The following is a 12,924-nucleotide window of genomic DNA, read 5'->3' as shown; positions in this document are numbered from 1 at the left end:
TGATATGAATGACATGGCTAACATACGGGCGTTTTCAGGGCTCAAAGGGTCGATGGGTGTGTAGGTTTTATAAGCTTCAACCAAACGTTGGAGAAAGGCTTCAGGACTCTCTTGTGATTCTTGTATTATCAAAGAGGGCTTTGACATGTTTACTGGGGGTTTTGCAGCTTGTTCTAAGCCCTGGAGAATCAGTGTTTGATAATTTTGAAGGTTTGCCATGTCAACATAAGGATCCCAATTCGGGTCCTGCCTGGGGAATCGCTGATTCAATACAGGTTGAAGGTCTCCTCCATCTGCCAGGGGTTTTAGAATTTTAATTACAGCATTATTCAGCCTCTCTCTCTCTTCTCCATTAAGGAGAGTATTCATCAGTTGTTCCATATCCTGCCATGTAGGATTATGTGTCTTGATTATAGTTCCAAAGAGGTCAACAACCTCTCGGGGTTTGACTGACAGGGGTCCATAATGTTGTTTCCAGTTTAGAAGGTCAGTCGTGGTAAATGGGACATATTGAAACAGGGGCTGGATATCTGCCTGACCCTGATCATTCATGACCCTCTGGTCCATCTGACGAAGTGGGGCTAAGAGTTGGGCTCTGGTGCGGCCAGCAATTGGAGAGGGAAACCGAGTTGCAAGCGGAGAGTGAGATTTGTTGTCTGGTCTACCTGCACGGTTTGATTTTTGGATCTCCTGATGACTTCTTTGAGACTCTATAGTCTGAGGTTGACTAGTGGCTTTATCGTCATTGAGGGGTTGAATCAAAGACGCCACTGATTGTTGGGTGGAAACCACGGATGGTTGACTTGGAACAACAGGTGGTATTATTGGGGCCACAGGACGATATTCCGGGACATAGGGGGGTGGAATATCCTCTTCATAAGGGTCAGTTCTTAAGATACTTTTGGTGTCATTCTGTCTCTTTTTAACTGGACCCTTAGGATTTCTATTCATCTGTGCCACACAGACCCGCAGGAATTCGACTCTGCACTTTCGGAGCCATTCGGGATTTTCCTTGACTATTGCTTGCCATTGGTCAATATACTGATATTGATCTGGGTGACCACAATCTGGGTCAGTGACAATTTGGTGTACCTTTGAGATGATGTCTAGATTCAAACTACCCTCAGGCTTCCATCCTACATTAAAAGTTGGCCACTCATTTTCACAGAATTTTTTTAAGTCCCTTGGATTGGCTCTAGGGTCACCATAGTCCCCACTAAAACCTTTCTTAAAGTTCTGTAACATGCATTGAAGAGGTGTCCGAGGGACACTTCCTCCACCACCCATTTTCTAAGACACTGCCACTGACCTGTGGTGCCGGACGTTCCAACGGTCACCAACAGGAACTGCAATGGCTTAACCACCCACACAAAAAACAAGTCTGGGGTCACGTTCGGATGCACTGATCCTGGACCCAGGGGGGTGATTAGGCCCCCTCTTCCACTCTTAGTGGGTCTATAGTCCCTACGTTTTACAACGAATGGGACTATTCCATCCACTTTTGTTTTCCAAAGAGTGGGACTACCCTTTTTCAATATACTTGCCTGCAGGCGTCTTCTCCCTCAGACGTCAAATTCTGGTGGTGGATGACTTATTTTGATTCCGTGCAGGTTCTTGGATCGGTCGGTGTCCACCAGGCGCCCCCACAGAGTCCTCCGCCTCCTTTCGGAGAAATCGTCCGTGCCGGCTAAAGGAAGACAGGACGACCCTGGCTGGGCCCCAGGTGGTCCGTGCCGTCCTCAGCGAAATATCGCTCCAAGTCCCATCTGGGGTGCCAGAAAATGTTGCAGAATTAAGAGACTCAGACCTCGGAATCAAAAGAAGTTTGTTTTATTTTGCGCGCAAAAGGTTCAGATTAGAAAGCAAAGGCAATGTCTGAACAACTTTCCAGCGAACAAGCAGGTACATTTATAGTTTTCAAAAGTCACAGAACACGGAAATGTAAATTATTAACTCTGATTGGTTACATGGATTCTAAGCCCCCTTCTAGCTCATCTCTAGCCCCCCTTTGCAGTGCAAAATTCTAGCTAAATATCGTGCAACCATTGTTTCTGACAATGGTCACAGGCCCCTTGCTAGCATCTAAGTTTCCTGTGCTATCTTTGTGGTTGAGTATAAGCGAGACATATGTGGTTAGCTGTAACTGAACTCTGAGACACCTGTCTCAAAGGTCCTCCAGGGGTGAATGTGTGGTCTGACATTTTCCATTTCCTGGTTCTTCTTCTAACTAATACACACATTACTCTCTATGCCTCACTGTTGTGTCCTACCTCACACTTATGACATACAGTGTCCATAGGTATTGTCTATATTTTCCTTTATGGCCTGCCTCACCCCTACTCCTGAAATCAAACCAGCACGTCTCAAAATAGAGAATGTTCATGAGGCCTTCCTTAATACAACCCCAGAGGAGCAGAACATCACAAAAAAGTTAGAAGGGGAGAAAATAAAGAATCCTGGTGCTGCTGATGAAAAAGATAACTTGCACATTAACAGAAAACCAGATAGGAAGAGTCACTCCAGTGAAAGCAGGTCTGGACACAGAGGGCCTACCTCCTCAGAGAGAATCTCGATATGCACCTGAGACAAAGGAAAAGAATAAAAAGAGTATTCAGAACCCCACTACTCAAGCAAAGGAAACACAAGAAGAAAATGATCCAACTGCTGTATTTTCTAAGAGCTCCCCTACTCCTGAAATCAAACCAGCACGTCTCAAAATAGAGAATGTTCATGAGGCCTTCCTTAATACAACCCCAGAGGAGCAGAACATCACAAAAAAGTTAGAAGGGGAGAAAATAAAGAATCCTGGTGCTGCTGATGAAAAAGATAACTTGCACATTAACAGAAAACCAGATAGGAAGAGTCACTCCAGTGAAAGCAGGTCTGGACACAGAGGGCCTACCTCCTCAGAGAGAATCTCGATATGCACCTGAGACAAAGGAAAAGAATAAAAAGAGTATTCAGAACCCCACTACTCAAGCAAAGGAAACACAAGAAGAAAATGATCCAACTGCTGTATTTTCTAAGAGCTCCCCTACTCCTGAAATCAAACCAGCACGTCTCAAAATAGAGAATGTTCATGAGGCCTTCCTTAATACAACCCCAGAGGAGCAGAACATCACAAAAAAGTTAGAAGGGGAGAAAATAAAGAATCCTGGTGCTGCTGATGAAAAAGATAACTTGCACATTAACAGAAAACCAGATAGGAAGAGTCACTCCAGTGAAAGCAGGTCTGGACACAGAGGGCCTACCTCCTCAGAGAGAATCTCGATATGCACCTGAGACAAAGGAAAAGAATAAAAAGAGTATTCAGAACCCCACTACTCAAGCAAAGGAAACACAAGAAGAAAATGATCCAACTGCTGTATTTTCTAAGAGCTCCCCTACTCCTGAAATCAAACCAGCACGTCTCAAAATAGAGAATGTTCATGAGGCCTTCCTTAATACAACCCCAGAGGAGCAGAACATCACAAAAAAGTTAGAAGGGGAGAAAATAAAGAATCCTGGTGCTGCTGATGAAAAAGATAACTTGCACATTAACAGAAAACCAGATAGGAAGAGTCACTCCAGTGAAAGCAGGTCTGGACACAGAGGGCCTACCTCCTCAGAGAGAATCTCGATATGCACCTGAGACAAAGGAAAAGAATAAAAAGGCTATGATCTACTTTATCAAATGCCTTACTGGAGTCCAAGTAAATTATATCCACAGCATTCCTCTAATCCACTAATTTTGTCACTTGGTCAAAGAATGCAATAAGATTTGTCTGGCATGATCTGTTTTTGACAAACCCATGTTGGCTTTTAGTAATGACTTTGTTTGCCTCTAGGTGCTCGCTGATTCATTGTTTGATTATCTTTTCCAGAATCTTGCCGGGTATTGAGGTCAGGCTGATAGGTCTGTAATTTCCTGGATCCATTTTTTTTCCTTTTTTGAAGATGGGAACTACATCAGCTCTTTTTCAATCCTCTGGTAGTCCCCCAGTGCTCCAAGATCTTTGAAAAATATATTAACCATTTGTCCATGCCTGCTTTTTCTTTTCTACAAAATGCTAACAACCTAACAATAAACAACAGCCTCCTCAAGGAACCACCAAGAATACTCCCACCAACACTTACAGGGCAAACCACTAGTACAGGGGTAGGCAGCCTTGGCTCTTTTATGACTCGTGGACTTCAACTCCCAGAATGCCTGAGCCAGCATGGCTCAGCTTGGAAACCTCTCCCTTTTTCCTCAGCGTGGCTGGCTCAGGAATTCTGGGAGCTGAAGTCCACGAGTCATCAAAGAGCCAAGGTTGCCTACCCCTGCACTAGTATATAAAATGAGAGAAAACCCTGCTCACTACCCCAGTTTGGTATTGAAACATCTGCAAGAAAATAACCAAGCTCAAAGAGCCTCACAGTTCAAACCTACAAATATTCTCTTTCATCGGCACTCCATAAGGGCATCAGACACTTCAGAAAGCATATAAATGGGAGAAATTTGCATGTAGGCAGACCTCTATCAAGGAACAACCATTCTGTCGGCATAAATGCCTATGACAACAGGCTCTATCTATCAGTGTCAGACACAAACCTCCTACAAACTGCACAGCTGGATGGAAATTAGCAAAAGAAAGTGGGTGGAAAACGATATGGCTCATGATCATGATGGATGTGCATGTCTGACTAAACAAATATCAACACACTGTGGAGAACCTCAAGAAGCAACTACAACAGACTATCCTATCAGAGCACATAGAAAGGCTGACAACCTATCAGCGAGACTACTTCCCAGAGACATGCTGGGAAAAAGAAAATCAAACTACAAACCAAGCTATTCAAACTAAATCCCAGATATAAAGAGGCACCAGACCCCAGTGGGTGGTTAATGTGTCCATCTGTCCACTATCTACTGTAGAACACAATTTTCTACAGAAAGATTTTTAATTAGATTATATAACCTTTATTGTCATTTTTTTCCTGTAGGCACCACAGCACACATTAAAAATGAAATTTGGTTGCTTGCTCTCACGAGTGTTACTTACATAACACACATTTAAAGCATACTATATGCAACATATGTATAGACCTCCACCCTTACATATAACTAAGATATAAATATGAATCACTGTCCATCTTGAAAACAAAACGAAAGGAGGAATTTACAAGGTTAATACTGTATGGAACAAAGCTGTGACTGAATCTGGATGTTCTGCTGCGGATACCACGAGGCCCCCTCCTCCCAGAAGGTAAAAAGGAAAACAGGTCGTGAAGAGGATGTGTAGGGTCCCAGACAATCTTGTGGGCCCTGCTCAAGCAACGCTTCTGTACTTTGTCCTGGATGGGAGGGAGAGAACTGCCAATGATCTTTTCTGCTGTCCTCACCACTCTCTGCACCACCTTCCTGTCTGAAGCAGGGATGCTTCCAAACCAGACTGTGATGCTGTATGACAGGATGCTCTCGATCGTCCCCCTGTAGAAAGTGGTCAGGACAGGGGAAGGAAAATGTGCTTTTCTTTTGCGATGCAGAAAATGCAAGTGTTGCTGTGCTCGATTCACCAGTGTCTCACTGTTGAGTGACCAAGCCAGCCTACTCGTTAGCTGCACATCCAGGAATTTGATGCTGGTCACCATCTCCACAGGTGAATCATTAATGCACAGAGGAATGTGGCTGTGCCTGTCTTTTCTGAAATCGACAATGATCTCTTTGGTTTTTCCGGTATTTAAAACTAGGCTGTTTTCCTTACACCAGTTCACTAACCCCTCAACCTCCTTGTGGTAAGGTTCTACATTTAGGCAAGAAAAACTAAATGCACAGGTATAGTACCTGGCTCAATAGTAGTAACTGTGAGAGGGATCTTGGAGTCCTAGTGGACAATCACTTAAATATGAGCCAGCAGTCCCCGATCCCAGCACAGCACCTCTCCTGGCTTGGGCAGAGGGTTGGACTAGAAGACCGCCAAGGTCCCTTCCAGCCCCATGACTCTATGAAATCAATGGGATAACATATTGTCAATAAGAGCAGCATGTCTTTTTCACTTCTTGAATTGTATCAGCCTAAATTCAGACGGTCCACCCAAGCTATGAAAATCCTCTGTCTAATTTTAGGGATCCGGCAGTGGGGCTGCATTGCAAACTTGACAGAGTGCTGGGCTAAGTAATATGCTTAAAGGAAAAGCTATCATCAAAAGAGGAAAGGAGGTTTGAATCCGACAAAAGAGAGAGTTCCCAGCACTGTTTACCAGTTACGTGGCCAGGAAGGAGTTTCCCTGTCACTCAAGTTGAGACTATTCCTGAATTTCCAGTTAGCATTAAGGACTCCAGAAGAATCTGTTCAGTTTACACTAACGTTGATTGCTCTTAAGTGTTGCATTACAGTACAGGTAATTCTCAACTTTCGCAACTGTGTGGTTTCAATGGCACTGAAAAATGTGACTTATGACCGGTCCTCACACTTCCAATGTTTGCAGCATTCCCATAGTCTCATGATCAAAATTTGGACCCTTGGCAACCATCGTGTATTTGCAATGGTTGCAATGTTCCTGAGTCATCTGATTTCTATTTGTGACCTTTGCAGCTGGCTTCCAGCAAGCAAGGTCAGTGAGAGAAACTGGCTTCACTTAACAACCACATGATTCACTTAACAACTGCAGTGATTCAGTTAAAGATCATGGCAAAAAGATCAAGATCAGGCACGGCTCACTTAGCAACCATCTTGCTTGGCAACATAAATGTGTTGGGAAGAGGCAAAGAAATGAACACTCTCATCCTTTCACTCACAATCCTTCCCCAATACCCTCCCCAGATTAGGTATGCAGCGGAGAAAACCAACTGGACAACCGGTTGCAAGTTGAGCCATATTAGCTTTCATCTACACAAGTTGTGTATCAGCATCCTTGTGAAAATGGCCACATTGGGCACAGGATTTGCTTTTCCTTCCAGTGAGATAGAACTGAATCTACCAATCAAGTGCACTCAGGAAGAGACGCTTTGTGAAACGTTCCCTCCTTGAGGAAATGCCACCTATAGGGACCTTCAGGGTGTGCCACCTTGGTGAGCACCTTAACACCTGATGTGTTCTGGTCTTTTTGTTTCCTCTTTAGCTCTTTTATTGTCCCTTTTGAATGGTGTGCAAATGTGGTGTGGATCTATGAAAATTTCGCCACAGCCAACTTGCCATGGCCAACCCATCATGGCCAACTCGCCACAGCCAACTCACCATGCCCAACTTGCCACGGCCAACTCATCATGGCCAGCTCACCACAGCCAACTCGCCATGCCCAACTTGCCACGGCCAACTCATCATGGCCAGCTCGCCACAGCCAACTCGCCATGCCCAACTTGCCACAGCCAACTCATCATGGCCAGCTCGCCACAGCCAACTTGCCATGCCCAACTTGCCACGGCCAACTCATCATGGCCAGCTCGCCACAGCCAACTCGCCATGCCCAACTTGCCACGGCCAACTCATCATGGCCAACTCGCCACAACCAACTTGCCATGGCCAACTTGTTGTGGGCCAACTTGCCACGTCCAACTCCCCACAGGACCACTCATTGCTGGACAAAAGTTACACTAATAACAAAGAAATGGTGGAATAGAATCATTAAAGAAAGGATGCAAAAGGAGGGACAGAATGAACTGTGATCAGCAAAAATTAAAATATTTTTTTATTTAACAGCTGCCCGTTCGCGCGGAGGTGCGCACGCACCTCTCCAAAGGTTTGGGGAGGTGCGCGCGCACCTCCGCCCATTCGGAGAGGTGCGCGTGCACCTCTCCAAATGGGCAGTGCCACTCTCCATTTGGAGAGGTGCGCGCACACCACTGCCCGTTCGAAGAGGTGCGCGCGCACCGGGCAGCTGGGAGCGGCCGGAGACGGCTCAAAGAGCCGCATGCAGCTCCGGAGCCGCGGGTTGCCGACCCGTGTTCTATACCAAGCTCATCCCCCTGTTAAGGAAAGCCACAGAAGGTTTTTTCTTTGTGCAGGACTTAGGCTGTTAAGTACAAAAGGCAGCTTTCAGTTCTCTGTAGTTTAATGCCTTATCTATAAAGGATCTTTAATGCTGACCCGGGATCAATACAGAATCTTGGAAACTAAAGCAGGAATGTCCCACCTTCATTTATAGTGAGCTTATTGAGGCAGAGTTTTGTTGAATTTTTTGAGATAGTCTTAAGATAAGCTTAAGATACAGGAGGATCTGGACAGACTCGAACACTGGGCGCTATGTAACAAAATGAAATTCAATGGTGAAAAAAGTAAGGTTCTACATTTAGGCAGGAAAAATCAAATGCACAGGTATAGTATAGGTGGTACCTTGCTCAATAGTAGTAACTGTGAGAGGGATCTTGGAGTCCTAGTGGACAATCATTTCAATATGAGCCAGCAGTGTGCTGCAGCTGCCAAAAAAGCCAACACAGTGCTAGGCTGCATTAATAGAGGGATAGAATCAAGATCACGTGAAGTACTAATACCACTTTACAATTCCTTGGTAAGGCCACACCTGGAATACGGCATCCAGTTTTGGTCACCACGATGTAAAAAAGATGTCGAGACTCTAGAAAGGGTACAGAGAAGGGCAACAAAGATGATTGGGGGACTGGAGGCTAAAACATATAGGGAATGGTTACTGGAATTGGGTATGTGTAGTTTAATGAAGAGAAAGGTGAGGGGTGACATGATAGCAGTGTTCCAATATCTCAGGGGCTACCACAAAGAAGAGGGAGCCAAGCTATTCTCCAAAGCAGGACAAGAAGCAATGGACGGAAACTAGTCAAGGAGAGAAGCAACCTAGAACTAAGGAGAAACTTCCTGACAGTTAGAACTATTAACCAGTGGAACAACCTGCTTCCAGAAGTGGTGAATGCTCCAACACTGGAAGCTTTTAAGAAGAGACTGGACAGCCATTTGTCTGAAATGGTATAGGCTTTCCTGCCTGAGCAGGGTTTTTTTTAAAAAATCCCATTTATATCCCGCCCTTCTTCGAAGACTCAGGGCGGCTTACAATCTAAGAAGCACAAATCAATGTGCTTAGCAATAGCCTTCATTCTATGTATATGCCTGCTTATTAGGGCTTTCGCCCCCCCAAGTGGCATTATTACAAAGTCAGCTTATTGCCCCCAACAATCTGGGTCCTCATTTTACCTACCTCGGAAGGATGGAAGGCTGAGTCAACCTTGAGCCTGGTGGGACTCGAACCTGCACTAATTGCAGGCAGCTGGTGTTACTTTATTTTTTATTTATTAAATTTATATACCGCCCTTTCCCTGAGGACTCAGGGCGGTTTACAGGGAATTAAAAAATCCAATATACAAAAGTTAAAACCGAATTAAAAAATATTAAATTGACCCTGTACACAATTAAAACCCCAATTAAAATTTCTCCTCAGCCTTGGCCCGAGAGCTCAAAGAGCCAGGTCTTCAGGCCCCGGCGGAATGATCGGAGGTCGGGGGCAGTTCTCAGCTCCACCGGCAGCTGGTTCCAGAGGGCAGGCGCTCCCACTGAGAAGGCCCTATCCCTGGGTGTCACCCGCCGGCAATCTCTCACCGGCGGAACCCTGAGCAGAACCTCCCTGTGGGAGCGCACTGGACGAAGGGCATTTGATGCCGGCAGCAGGTGTTCCCTCAAGTAACCCGGACCCAGGCCATGTAGGGCTTTATAGGTAATAACCAGCACCTTGAATTTCACCCGGAGGGCAACCGGAAGCCAATGCAGCTCGCGGAGTAGAGGTGTTACATGGGAGTATCGGGAGACTCCCATTACAACTCGCGCGGCCGCATTCTGCACCAGTTGAAGCCTCCGTGTGGTCTTCAAGGGCAGCCCCATGTAGAGAGCGTTACAGTAGTCCAAGCGGGAGGTCACAAGCGCATGAGTAACTGTGCGTAGGGCGTCTCGGTCCAGATAGGGACGCAACTGGCGCACCAGGCGAACCTGTGCAAAAGCCCCCCTGGTCACGGCTCCTATATGGTCTTCAAAATTGAGCCGTGAATCCAGGAGAACGCCCAGGTTGCGAGCCCTATCAACGGGGGGTAACACCTCACCCCCCATCATTAAGGATGGAATAACTTGGTTAACCCGAGATGCCGATATGCACAGCCACTCAGTCTTGGCAGGATTGAGACGAAGCCTGTTTCTCCCCATCCAGACCTGAACCGCATCCAGGCACCGGGACATCACGGAGAGGGCATCACTGGGTTGGTCCGGGGTGGAAAGAAAAAGTTGGGTATCATCAGCGTACTGGTGATACCCCACCCCAAAACCACGAATGATCTCGCCCAGCGGCTTCATATAGATGTTGAACAGGAGGGGCGAGAGAACCGACCCCTGAGGAACTCCACAAATGAGAGACCTCGGGGCGGATCTCTGCCCTCCTGCCAACACCGACTGCGAGCGGCCCTGGAGGTAGGAGGAGAACCACCGTAAAACGGTGCCTCCCACTCCCAGCCCCCTGAGACGCCGCAGCAAGATACCATGGTCGATGGTATCGAACGCCGCTGAGAGATCTAATAGGACCAGGACAGAGGAGCAACCCCTGTCCCTGGCCCTCCAGAGATCATTCACCAGCGCGACCAATGCCGTCTCCGTGCTGTGTCCGGGCCTGAAGCCCGATTGGTACAGGTCCAGATAATCAGTTTCCTCCAGGAACAGAGGGAGCTGATGCGCCACCACACTCTCAACAACCTTCGCCAGAAAGCGAAGGTTGGAGACTGGACGATAGTTGTTTAAAACAGCCGGGTCCAAAGCAGGCTTCTTGAGAAGGGGTCTCACCACCGCCTCCTTCAAGGCGGCAGGAAAGACACCCTTAAGACACACTTAAGGACGCATTAGCCCACTGCTCCACCAAGGTTGGACTAGATGACCTCCATGGTCCCTTCCAACATATTATTATTATTATTATTATTATTATTATTATTATTATTATTATTATTATTATTATTATTATTATTATTATTATTATTATTATTTATTATTATTATTATTATTATTATTATTATTATTATATACTTATTCTCGGATTTCTCCCCACCTGCGCTACGTTGCTCTTTATAAGCTGCCAGCAGGCTCACTTTGCTTTTCTTCATTGTTTATGTTCCTTCTCCCTTCTATATCTTTCACAACGTCCCCACAATTGTGCTCATATCATGCGTTTAGTCTGATTCATGAAATAATCCATTTCTTGCATTTGCACAAGGCAGAGAACCAGAAGCAAAGCAGCATTTTCATAATATAGTATATTTGGATTTTTATTTGTTTCGTTGAATAACAGAATAACAGAGTTGGAGGGACCTTGGAGGTCTTCTAGCCCAGGGCTTTTCAACCAGTGGTACGGGTACCACCTGTGGTACATTGGCACCTAGCAGGTGGTACGCGACCATCCTAGAAAAGTGGTAGTGGGGGAGGGGAATGAGCTGAACTGGGGGCAGCACCGCACAAGCCTGAGTGAGAAATGGCTGGAGCTGCAGGACTGTCAGAGCTCAGCGGAAGCGCCAGGATCAGTGCCAGGCTCCATCTGGAGCTCGGCACTGATCCTGGCACTTCTGAGCCCAGAAGAAGCACTGATCAGCTGGAATGTTGCAGCATCTCCAGGTCTTGTGATTTACATTCAGATGCTTGGCAATTGATTCATATTTATGACGGTCACAGTGTCCCAGGGTCATGTGAAGTGACCAAACCTGCTGCAACCACCCAGCAGATGGGGGGAATAAAAACCAAACACCACCCCACCCCTGCTGCCAATCCTCAACAGAAATGCTCACAACAATGAAAACCTCGGACAGAAGGAAGAGCGCCACCGGGTGGGCAGGCAGGTGTCTTGCTCGGCTGTGTCTTAGAGGGCACTTTTTTCAGTGCCATTGTAACTTTGAACAGTCACTAAGCGAACTGTTGTAAGTCGAGGACTACCTGTACGTCATCACAGCAGGTCCCAAGGAACCTCCAGATGTAACGGGGTTCTTTGACAATTTAATTCACCTTGATGAATGGGTTGGGGTTCTCTTGAATGGTGTCAAAAGGAGAACATGAGATTGGGAGGGAGGAGGTTGGGACAAAACTGCTTTGCCACCCAACCTTCCTCAACTCCAAGTATTGAGACTTTCGTTGGCCATAAAAGTGCCTTTTGGATTAGGGCAGAAGTTGGCAGCAATTAAAAAGTTGCTTTTTTTTTACCAAGAATGTTGGTTGAAGCCATGCTGTTCTTGTTATTAGTGCTGTACTCTTAATTTGTTTCCTTAAATGTGTTGGGATATCATCCAATTTAAGTTTTTAGTGACGTCTGTAATTTTGCTTTAGAATTGTTTTAAAGACGAGAAGTAACAGGAAAGATACATTATTAAGTAAACCAACAATGAATCCTTTGTCAAGGTGTCCAAAGGTAGCAGCCTCAACCTGACCTCACCTGGGCTGAGATACTAAAGTAGGCTACACCTCGTTAAGATTGTACTGGATAAGAGGCTACTAAGGAATCCTAGGGCTGTAGGGTTAGACTGAAGTGGTCATGAGTCACTTTTTTCCGTGCTGTTGTAACATTGAACGAAGGAAGGGAGGGAGGGAGGAAGGACAGGATTATGGGGAGGCTGAGCTCTACCACCTGTTTATTGGACCCGTGCCCTTCCTGGCTGGTTTATTCAGCTCGGGAGGAGACACGAGGCTGGTTTCAGGCAGTGATATCTGCTTCTTTGAGTGAGGGTGTCTTTCCCGCCTTGAAGGAAGCGGTGGTGAGACCCCTTCTCAAGGAGCCTGCCCTGGATCGAGCTATTTTGAATAACTATTGTCCAGTCTCCAATCTTCGCTTTTTAGGAATTTGAGGAATTTGCAAGCCTTGGAGTTCTGCTTTATTTGTCTCTGTCTGTCGGAACCATGACAGTGAGCTTATATAGAATTAGCTCCTCTGGAGTTGTTTCTTGTGAGTTACTATCTCACAAGGCCAACACCATCTGAGCAGATGCTCC

This window comes from Vipera berus (assembly GCF_964194415.1).
Source record: "Vipera berus genome assembly, chromosome: 1".
In the NCBI taxonomy this organism is placed as follows: Eukaryota; Metazoa; Chordata; class Lepidosauria; order Squamata; family Viperidae; genus Vipera; species Vipera berus.
This window is presented reverse-complemented; position numbering follows the sequence as displayed.